The following is a 13,001-nucleotide window of genomic DNA, read 5'->3' on the forward strand; positions in this document are numbered from 1 at the left end:
AATTCAAGCGGCGGCCAGACAGGATAATATAGCATAATGTCCGATAAATTTAAAGATCGACATGCAAAGTTAGAATGCATGGTTCTGAGATTGTTTCCCAAAGTTATGCAGATGATTTTGAAATACTATGTAACTCCACATGGGTTAAGAAGAAAATATTTAAAGAAAGATTTCCGTTTTGTATTTACGGATAATGAAATCGCTTTAATGGACAAGCTTCCTAACATGGATGGATTAACAATTGAAATATGCTACAAAATACTAAGATCCGAAAATATGTTGAATGAACCTAAATGCAAATGGGGAAATGTTCCCCACAATACAGAAGTAGATATCGCCGATGATATCCAACGGCTAATCAATACAACAAATTCAATACTAAGCATCAAATCTGAATCAGTAACTGAGAAATATTTCGAAAATTTACTACAGGAAATAAAATTGATAGTGACGAGAACTGACTCCTTTTTGCAACAAGACGTTTTTGGATGTGTGTTTAACAGTTTGACGAGATCGGAAACAAATGCTATTTCCATCCTTCAAGATCTTACAAGGGTAACAGCCATTGATGGTAAGCTTCAAATAAATCAACATCATTGAAGGTTTGCATGATCCATCTGAATTTAAATGTAAAAAAACGTGAATGTCTAATGTATACAATTGTAGGGTCATATATTTGATGTATTCATTTATAATTTCTCACTTTAACTTTAAAACTTTTTGTTTTCGAACATTTAGTCTTGATGGATACAGATCATAATGTACATTGTGCACACGGAAATCGATATATATTAATGCATTATCATCCGACAAGAGATCAGTGCTGTGGTACAAATTGTCTTACACATATTTGAAAATTTGTAAAATTTTCCAAACATCTTTTCAAGCAGGTTTAATATAATTAGAATGATAGCAATGAATTTAAATTAGGTTGTATTTGTTTATGATTGAAATTCTATTCAAAAACCTATCTTATTAGTTAAAAGTCAATACAAATTAATGTATACCTTGATAAATTTATGTAGAAGCAGAATTCCTACCGGATACTGAGAGTGAGAAGAGGGAAATATATTCCAGACTCGCGATGGCCGTCATCGACACTTTTCCGAACATTCTAAGAGATGTTATTCGATCAAATATTTCTGCCAGCGACCTGTACCTGCGGTGCATCCGTTTTATTAATACCTTAAACCCCGAACACCAGGCAAACTTACGACAACTACAGTATTCAAACACATACAGCTCGTTTGATATTACATTAATTTATAAACTTTTAAGACAGTTTAATCTGATACCATCTCCAACACAAGGATGGGGAGCTATTCCAGACAAAGCAGATACCAAATTAGCAGATGATATTGAACGAATACGATTCCACAGAAATCAAATTGCTCATCGATGCGACACCAATATTGATACAAATGTGTTTGATGATTACTTTGACAATTTCTGGATATTGCTCGCAGAATGGATCGCATTTTTTTTCCAAAATACAAATTATGAACAACAGGTAATTGGGCACAGAACACGTAGGATAGATACTGAATTGCAGAAAAAATATGAAAATGCAATGAAAGAGATAGAAAACATACAACGTAAGGCATACTTTTAACCTTTAGACATGACAATTATGTTGTTAATGCAACAGTGCTATTTTTGTATATATATAAATGTTGAGGTCTTGGTATAATGAGTTCATTAAATTCAACAACTTTTATTTTCATATAATTATGCATTTAAATAAACAAAGCTGATAATTCAATGTTTGGTCTGGTATATCTTCTCAAATTTCTAGTGATGTGTAACAATAATATAGGTCGTACAAAGAAAGTTTCTATCGTTGACATAACACGCGTCTTTGACGAGTTTTACTAAAATGATATTTCTGATATTTACTGACGATAATTTACTCCTGCAACCGCGTCTTAAACCAAAATATATAAATTTACAGAACATTGCTTCATAGATTGAATGGTGTGAGTTATAGCCCCTTATATCGAAATATTTAAAAAATTAAGTAAACAAAAATGTTCTATATTAGTTAAGTAGTCTTTACACGATAAATCATTATGTAACGTTAAGATCAAAAGACTTAACATAAAATGCATTCTCATCTTAGAGTTTGCTTATTTAATGAAAGACCGAGACCAATTGTGTGCTGCTATTTCATTACCAAAGATGTCGGAAGACACACGATCTACCTTTAGAAATTAAAATGTCTTTTGTTTTTCTGAATTGTCGTTTTAAGTAATAAATACTTGACGTAATGTACAAATACGTATTTCAGAAATAAAATATTAAAGGCATGGCGTTTTAAAACTTGGATTTCAAACTTTTTTGATCTGAGCGTCACTGATGAGTCTTATGTAGACGAAACGCGCATCTGGCGTATAAAATTATAAGCCTGGTACCTTTGATAACTAATTATACAGTTTATAATTTGTTAATATTATAGAACCGACCTTTTTTTGCTTGGCATGTCTTTAAAGGTTATGAGACCTTACGTAAATCATTGAAAATTATATCATTCTCCTGAGGTAAAAACTGTTAAATTCAAACTTTTAATACACATAGTATTTAAAGATATTCCAACAGTGACTCTGATGTTTTTGAAATAACGGATGTACTCCCTTTAGCTTATTTATTTTCATGTATTTTGTTATTCTCAAAAATTTGTGAGAGAATGTCGAATCAAACAGCAACTTAAAAATGAAATATAACTAATAACATAAAATCGTAAGTTATAGATAAAGGCAACTGTAGTATACCGCTATTCAAAAGTTGTAAATCGATTAAGAGAAAACAAATCCGGGTTACAAATTAAAACCGAAGGAAACGCATCAACTATTAGAAGAAAACAACGGAACAACAGAAACAATGAACTGCAACAAAAACAAACGCCAACATACGCAGAAACAGACAATTTGAACGGACATTTTATGAAAAAATGGTAGGTTGAACCTAGTTTTATAGGACATTGGAAAATAAACTCTAATGCTTACTATGTCTATACAATGTATGCATTTCACAGTAGAAGAAAAAAAAAACTATTCTAAAAGTTACATATAGGGGTGTAATTGAAATTTAATAATACATTAAAATTTAATGCATGCATTGTACACCGAGTAAAATAAGACATGCCAAAGAAACGATATGTAACGGTTGATCGGTTGTTGATTTCTACTTTTAAAATATGCATCTTATTAATGCGGATTCTTATATATTTTTGTAATACCTTTCTTTTCTGTAGTGAGATTTGAAAATAGGCCTATAAAGTTTTATTGGGGAGACGACTTTGATAAATGTTTGATGAATATTAGATCTTTGGTAAAAGACGAATAATTAGAAGGTAATATGTCTTGATTGATTGATAACAATTATTATGTAATTAATAAACACCTAATGCATGAAATATGTAAAATTAGGGATTTCTAGGATTGTTAGTACCATGCAGTATATCACGTGCTATATGCTGTCTTTGACCTACGAAGAGCTTGACACAACAGTATTGGTGTGCAAACTGAGTAAATACAGATCTAATGTTTATGATACGATAAGTTAACCCTCGTAACTAATATTTGGGAAAGTCTGTGTCAAAAAATTAGACATACGTTGTCTGACCATTAAAACGCTGCAGCTTCGAAACTGAGCATGAAACTGCATGGGAAAAACCCTGAGGAAATTCAATATATTTTCCTATGAAACTCCATGACAATTTTAGGTATCACCAAATATAAGTGAATGACAGTCTGTGCATATCAAAAACTAGATGTGCTCTCTGCCTAACCACTTTACCTGTATAACAACCGTGTGTTGTTTTTATAGTGATCAAGATGATAACACAATGTTGACTGGTGTACCCCTATTTCTGACATTTTTACCTATTGTGTTTGCTTGTTTTGTTCACGCATCGTTGTCAATATAATGGAATTTGATGCGACTGTCATACAAGTTAGAGGTTTAGCTAGCTATAAAACCAGGTTCAATCCACCATTTTCTACAAAAGAAAATGCCTGTACCAAGTCAGGAATATGACAGTTGTTATCAATTCGTTTGATATGTTTGAGCTTTTGATTTTGCCATTTGATTAGGAACTTTCCTTTTTGAATTTTCCTCGGAGTTCAGTATTTTTGTGATTTTACTTTTTGCCTGTCACATGATATGCCTTGTGCGTCAATTAATGAGTGGTGTGTCCATCAGGGTGCAATTCATACATATCTTTTTATTCCATTAAAATAAGATGCATATCATCAATAACAATGTATGAATAATAAGCAAACTGTACACGTATACCTAACAACAAAATTATTTTCATTTACCTGTGTTTAAAGTTATTGCAAATGCCTGATAATTTTGTTCGAGCATATTGTTTTTCTTAATTTGTTTAACATTTTATACCGATATAACATGTGACTTTTATTATTCTTCCCTTGTCGTTTGTTGATGTGGTTCATAAGTGTTTCTTGTTTCTCGTTTTTATATAGATTAGACCGTTGGTTTTCCCGTTTGAATGGTTTTACACTAGTAATTTTTGGGGCCCTTTATAGCTTACTGTTCGTTGTGAGCCAAGGCTCCGTGTTGAAGGCCGTACTTTGACCTATAATGGTTTACTTTTTTAAATTTTGACTTGGATGGAGAGTTGTCTCATTGGCACTCATACCACATCTTCTTATATCTTAATAATAAATAAAAAACATAAAAAATCATATAATGATGTTTGTCACAATATATATAGATAAATGCTAGTTCATTCCAACCCCTATAGAAAGGGGAAAATAACAAATCTTAAGATTTAAAACTGTCCTGCCTTAGATCTTATATCAAGGTGTCTTATTTTTTTTTAATTAATCAGTTAAATCTAACATGGGCAGATATATCGAGAAATAACTGTTGTCGATACTACATTGAGAATATATATTTCAAATCGCCAATTCTCTTTCTTGCAAATCTATTTTCCTTATACAGAAAGAGCTATTTATTAAGACAAAGGTATTTAGAGACAACTTCTTTTTTAAATATATCTCACGAGTACTTTCAGCTGTTCAACAAACAATACGAATGCATAAAATTGACCATACCTTTTCACTTGCCGTGATTAAAATGATAACACCGTCTCTTGTTATATTTATGTTAATATAGATATACAGAACAGCTTCATAATATTTAGTTATTATTTGTGTAGGAAGACAGAAAGTTCGTGTACAGATCATCTTTCAGTACGAGGAGGAAGTCGAGAGAAATATAAATATCCTTAATTCACTGAAAGATGAGATAAATGAAGGCTTAAGTGGAATAAAATTCATTGTTGCCACTAAAGGGAGTGTTGTTCTAAGTGTAGAAATACTAATGGAAATGTTTGAAACAGATGCAAAATTAGACACCACCCTGGATTTATTTCTAGAAATGATTTTGGAACGCATTGCGATCTCCACTATTGAGACTATCGATATGGTGCTGTTTCCTGTAGAAGGTTTGTAAAGTTTCATACAAAAGACTCACCAATCGCGCCCCAATAAAAATAGTTAAATTAGTCCGTTCAAAATTAGTGAACTAAAAGCGAACAAAGTGAGCAATTTATATAAATTATTAACCAATTTGAGGAATTGAAACAATAAGAAACCACTGTTAAAGAATAGGTTGACGTCACATCAATGGTTTAAGCGAAATTTGAAATAAACTGCTAAATGCATGATTTTTTTTCTTTATTTTTACATTAGAGTTCACACAGTGGGAAAGAGCAAAACCCTTTGAAAAACCAGTGTACCTAGACTTCGATATTGAGGCTGGTTTATTTGGAACCGACGATAGAATTAATAAGCAATTGAGACAATATCTGATGCCATTTTCAAACATTCCAACAGAAGCGGAACCAACAATAATATTACTGCAACACTGCTACCGATTTGTCTTGGTAACTATCTTTAGGTTATTATGTCATAATTTTTTAAGACAGTTGGAATTCTGGTGTCAAATTATTACCTCCCCTGTAAACACTGAAAACTTGATCTTTTCATTGTTTGTTCTGTTTTACTAAGTACGCTATCAATTATAAATTCGATAGGAATAGTTCTGATAAATAGTAACAACAAAAATGAATTGAAATTTTAAAAAAAATCCGTGCAATGTTATCATTTCCCTCCTTAATAGCAAACGTCGGGTACAACAGGCAAAATGAGCTTAGTGTAAAATTTGTTAAAAATATTGCTATGTGAATAAATTCCTGGAGTACCAACTTCAATTTATGTTTCTACTGGCGGTCTATCTCTATGGAACGTGTGAATTATCTGTAGTTGTATGCAGCTAGTTCAGAGAAGGTCGGGTAAAACTTCAAAAAGGAATCGATTGATATGCAGCAAAGATTGAATTTGAGTTACTAAGCAAATTCAAACATACTTATCCAAATGTAAACATTGAATGTGAATAGACCGGGAAGGCTACAAAAACATGTACAGAAACCGAGTCGACCTTTTTAAAATTGGACCAAAAAATATTAAAAATCGTTTAACTGATAACCTTCTTTGTTAACATATTGATCTTTAATTTTTTACCTACACACAGACATAACTGTATTGAAAGTTTACGTGACAAGAACAGACCTATGTACACGAAAACTCAGATGTGAAAAATAAATATATTGTGGGAAATTCTAACATGCTAAGGACTATGTGAAACACTCCGAAAATTAATGACCTAAAAGATCTTTAGATTTTGTATGTACATGATTGTTTTTTCCAATTTTCTGTACCGATATGTAGCAAAGATTAAAATTTGTTTACATTTCATTCTCATCAGCTTCTATTGCAATTTCTCGGTAAATCATGAACATAATACATCGTGTATTTGCAAGTATATTTCAAATAACACAGTTTAATAAATAATGTCTTTCAAATGTACTATTGTTGCTTAAAAATAATTTTTGATCAGTATCGTCACCTACTAGGTTTACTTATGATTTTTCTGACGTTTTCTTATGAAGAGTGACTTTTCTATTGTTCTCGGTTATCGATTTTGCCATTGAATATCTAATCTACCTGTAAATAATTATATAAACAGATAAAAATTAAACTGATAATTTCATTTATGAAATAATGCAGATAATTTCACTTCTCTGACGTTATAAAACAGAAGGACTGTCAATACTTTATCGATGAAGTTGCATCAAAACAAAATGAGAATTCATAACGAAGAAATATGTCCTTGTGTTCTGTTTTTAATTCCATCTAAAAGTCTATGGTCATTGCAATAAAAATTAAAAAAAAAAAGAAAACAATAATTCAAATATCGAAAAAATATTCAATTGGTGATGACCAAACACAACTTATAATTAATTCATGGGCTACGCTCATTCGTAAATGATGTGATGTTTGGTCACTTATTGAGGAGCATATTTGCTATGTATGAATTCATGGATTATTTATTCATAATTTATCCTAAATATTTCGTTTCGTTATTCGATTTTAGCATAGATATTTTGTTCTTTGTTTGTTATGTTATATTCTGCCTAGAAATAAACATAGGGGAGATGTCACAATAAATCGAAACCGATGAGAAACTATAAAATACTCTATATTAAAAAGTGGTTTCATGTATTCATATATATTTGTTTGAAAAAAGTCTCCATTGTTCATGCCTATGTTGTATCTAAATGCTTTTCGGAAGCCAATTCTTTTTAAAAATTGATATTGGCTGAATTTTCAATTATTTAAAAAAAAAGACGCAAGATATGAAGGGGAAACTCATATGTTAAAGACAAAATGACAACGTCATGCTAAAAATGAAAAGCGACAAAAAGACGAACGAGTCTACAAAACACTACAAAGAAAACTGAAGACTGATCAACACGAACCCCACAAGAAAAACCGGGGATGAACTCAAGTGCTCCGGAAGAGTAAGCAGATCCTGCTCCACATGTGGCACATGAGACATTATTCATGCAAGTACAAATTCGATGATATTTTCTAAATAGGAGTCTGCTTATTGTTTTTGATAATATTATATCTGGAACCCAGGCTATGTTTAATATCAAATGTATTCAAGGTTTTTTGGACGCTTCTGAACGGAATAAATTTGACAAAATGATATTTTCGAGTCAAACATGTGGGTGTTTTGAATATAAAGGCAACAGTAGTATACCGCTATTCGAAATTAATCAATCGATTGAAAACAAAAAACAAATCCGGGTTACAAACTACAACTGAGGGAAACACATCAAATATAAGAGGAGAACAACGACACAACAGAAACACAACACTAAAATGCAACACACACAGAAAGACACTATAATATAACAATGGCCATTTGTCAGACTTGGTACAGGACATTTTAAGAAAAAATGGCGGGTTGAACCTGCTTTGTGGCTAGCCAAACCTCCCGCTTTTATGGCAATGTTAAATATAACATTAAAATGACAAGATTACATGACAGGACTACAATACAAATAAATGGGAGAACATACAGGACAGAGACACACACAAATAATAGCTATCAAAAGGTTCTAGGCTTATAATTTAATACGCCAGACGCATGATTCGTGTACATAAGACCCACCAGTGACGCTCAGAAAAAAGTTCGAAAGTCAAACAAGTACAAGGTTGAAGAGCATTGAGGACCAAAAGCTCCAAAAAGTTGTGCGAAATACGGCTAAGGTTATAGTATTGAAGAAATTACATATCGCCTTTGTCATCATTTACCTAACGAATAGCCAATTGAATGTAAATATCGTATTTTCGTTACTTATTGCAGGATAGGCCAAATTAAAGCATTTTTCACTTATTCATATCACCTTTATTCAGAGTGATACGAGACAGGTCTTAAATTGTTGTTTACTTTATTCCAGTGAAAAATATTTCATTTATTGTCAAGACATATAAATAATACAGTTTCTTTTATATTTCAGAAAATATACCAACCACAGAGAAATCATTTGCCCTAGCTCAAACACCTGTCAAATACAACCTTCCTGTTTCTGTCACTTTGCGTCGGCAGTTAAAATTTAAAAACTCATGTATAGAAAATCCGAAACTATTAGACTGTATCAAATTAGGCAATACATTAGTGTTTACCGACTGTAATAACCGACTTATTACATGTACTGTAGATGGTACTGATGTTCATTACACGCCTCTGTCTTATAGTCCATTCTATATAACCGAAGTAGATAGTGACATTGTGGCAATATCATCTGACCGAATCATCCTGTTAAACAGCATATCTACGGGTAACGTCACCAGTACAATCAAAACCAGTCATAGCGGCTTGGGAATATTCTATGATGATAATAACCTATACATTCTTATTAAAAGGAATAAAGTACACGTGATGGATCTGGCAGGTAAAGTGATACGTCATATCCCTTTACCTTCAGACAGTATATCTAACATTACAGTTCACAGAAACAGGTTGGTCTGTATTTATAATTCATCAGTTTACTGCTGTTTGTTAAATGGAAAACTAATGTGGAAGTTTGAAAATTATAAATATAAAAGTTTTCGTCGCGTGACAACAGACAATGAGGGGAATGTGTATGTAACTGATTTCAATACTAACACTGCTGTAGTAGTATCTGATGATGGTGAACATCATAGAGAAATTCTAACTGAATCAGACGGAATGAAATATCCATTTGGAATTCATTTTGACAAAAAAGAAAATGTTCTCCTAGTCTCTAATTTTCATTCGGTAAAGGCTTTTCTTTTTGACTTCAATTAGAAACATAAATAAACAAGCATAATTTCTATCAAATAAATAGTTGTTTTGTTTGTGTGCATGCAGTCATTCAAAATGATTTATTAACTCGCCTCGCCTCGACGAAGTCGAAAAAGCGAGACTCAGGCGTGCTCTTTCCGGCGTAGGCGAGACTTGGGGGTTCTGTTTCCGGCGGCGGGGTTGGCGGTGGCGGCAATGTTAACAATGTATTAGTTTGTGATTATGACAGTTTATGGAAAACCCCTAGTGGCAGGTCAATGACTGTATAAACAATAATAGCACTTTTCCATGGAGATTATTTGACCCAACTATTAGTCAAAGTATATTGACTATGAAAAATATTTGCTAAATTTACATGCATTAATTTGTATTTAGTTCATCTAAAGGGAAACCACTAGTGGTAGCTCAATGGTATTTGGAATGCAGATGTTTTACCGTTAGGACATCTTATTTCCATGGAGATTTCTTGGCTACGGTCTATTGACTTTGAATGTTAAGTATAGTTTAAACGCTATATTTTGTGATGAGATGAGTTTAAGTTAACTCATCATAGATACTTGACTTAATTGGTACACAAGACGTGAGTTTCATGTACAAAAGACTCATCGGTGACGCTCGAATAAAAACAGTTAAATATGTCAAATAAAGTACGAAGTTGAAGAGCTTTGAAGACCCACAATTCATAAAGGTTTTCCCAAAAATAGCTAAAGTAATCTATGAACCAATAGTCAATAATAGTATGCAGTCGTATTAGTATTTCCATTGCTATTATATGGCCATGTACTCATCATCACGGTTCATTGACTTTGAATCCTAGTGTTACGGTAAGTTCAGGTTTGTGTTTAGGATGTTTAAAAAGAACCACTTATGCTGAGTGTTACAGAATGCCTTCGTTTGAGCATTGCTACCACAAGTACAGTTTTGTTTCTAAATATAATGTCTCGTGTTCGCTTCGACTGCGGGAGGTCGTGGGTTCAAACCTTTGCCGGGTAAAACGAAAGACTTGATCAATGGTATTTGCTGCTTCTCCGCTGACCATGAGGCATTAAGGAGTAAGAACAAATTCTGGTCGGCTGGAAGTCGTGTATTGTGTCCGTGTAGGTTAGCATGTCTTCATATGGATCTTCACCTTAGGAACTAGCACGTTAGAATTCCGGCTCGGCGTGTCGGTTAAGTATAAATCATGGTTAATATTCGTATTACATTAACATGTTCTCATCCTGAACTAGTGAATTTGCCGCTAGACGTTAAACAGCCATCCATCATCATCATCTAAATATATTTGATATCGGCTCAAATATTTGAATGAGTCTATGCGATAGGTCTTTATGAGAATATTTCTTCGAAAAAAGTTAAACGCACTACTTGAGTAACTCAGAAAATAGTGTCGGCTCCTTGGCTGTCATTGATACACGTTTGTTAGGGTTGCTTTTTCGATCGCTTAATGCTTTTACTTTTATCAGGTAGGAAGCTAACGGAAAAAGCATTCTATGGTAAATCTGTTATTGAAAATTCGAATACGTCACGTCAAAATTAAAATATAATTTGTCACTCAGTAGATATAGGCGAAAGATACCAAAGGGACATTCAAACTTTTAAGTCGAAAATAAACTGACAACGGAATAACTATGTATGAAACAGTTAATCAGAAATTGAAGGAACGGCTACAAAACATGTATAAATGTGGCTTTTCGTGTAATTCCAAGACAACACAGATGTGAACATTTTTTATATTTGGCTTCTCAATTTCCAATTCAATCAGAATTCAGGAGCTTCTCCCCTGGAAATCTTACATTCTGATAGGGGCGTATCCCCAATACCCTCTCTGCGTCAAGCTAACATTTCCTGTGCTACGGCCTTGACATGATTATCTCTTAACTGGATTTTTGACCATTTTTATAAGTTGTTCCTTATTAGGGAACCTGAACATGTAATATAGCAAATAATTGTTTTCAGTTTTAAGATCTTTTAGAGAAATGCGTGTAGAAAAAGGAAAAAAGGGAAAAGACAGACTGTCTCATTTAATTTTGCAATATAATTTAGTACAAAGAGTTTTTATTTCAAATATTTTTTTAGAGAAAATTAAGCATAATGTTAAATTGATGGTATATTATTAACATGTCCCCAAAAGCACTTTCTTATATCTAACTTGATAATGTAACGGTATTAAATACACAAAGAGATGTAGTTATGTGGACTTATTCATTCTCGTGGATACCAACTTTTGAGGATTGAGGATTTTCGTGGATATTTGATTTCATGGATTTGCCAAAGCCTGTATGTAATATTGAAGAAAATGTGTTCTTCTTTTAACAATTAAATAAACGAAAATTGATATCCCTTGAATAATAATGAATCCGAATTAACCATTTCAACCAAGTCAACATTTTTCTATGCCAGTCCTTGCTAGCGGTTGTCCTCCTGTATACAGGGTTGGTTTTTTTGTTTTTACGTTTGGCGGTTGTATTCGTGTAAATCCGAGTTGTGTATGTTTAATCTGAAATTTTATGTTGCCAATTACAAATTATAGTAGCCCCTGTTAGATTTATTTATAGGCTTCCAGAAATAGGTAGTTTGAAATAGCCTATAACGTCTTTGTAATTTTGTTCTGTCCTTGATCTGATATCAATTTGACTCTGCATCTCCTGTATCAAGTCAGGAAGGAAGCAAGTTATTTCGGACCTTGACCATTTCGTACCACTGCCATTTCGTACCCAAAATTACCATTTCATACCCATAATTACAATTGCGTACCCAACATTTACCATTTCGCACAGTTGTTTTTCACTCGTTCCGATTGTTGATAACGCAAGATAGATAGTATGTCATGGAACATCTGGTTCATCAATAAATGAGATAAGCTAAAACTTGAAGATGGCATACTTTACTTTCCTCTAGGTTTGCATACTGATTCAGGTATCCGATGATAGTTACCTCTATACTTATGATGTTTTCTCCAAAAGATAATTGGGACAATGACTGTACTGGGCTTTCACCATTATGGACTTCTTACGTCTCAAATGTAGATAGAAAATGGAAAACCTTCTTTTTCGCACGTGCATCATGAATCATGACAGATAAACATTGAACAGGAGCCAATGGAACAACCAGTGATCACTAATCCTACCATAGTATAGATGCCATCTTCAATATTAGCTTGTCAGATTTATTGATGAACCAGATGTTCCATGACGAACTATCTTGCTTGCGTATTGAACCATCGGAACGAGTGAGAAAAAAACAACTGAACCAAAACCAAAAGGAAAGAATTATTCAAAATATACGAAAGACATTCA

This window comes from Mytilus californianus, unplaced genomic scaffold, assembly GCF_021869535.1.
Source record: "Mytilus californianus isolate M0D057914Y unplaced genomic scaffold, xbMytCali1.0.p SCAF_11, whole genome shotgun sequence".
NCBI lineage: Eukaryota > Metazoa > Mollusca > Bivalvia > Mytilida > Mytilidae > Mytilus > Mytilus californianus.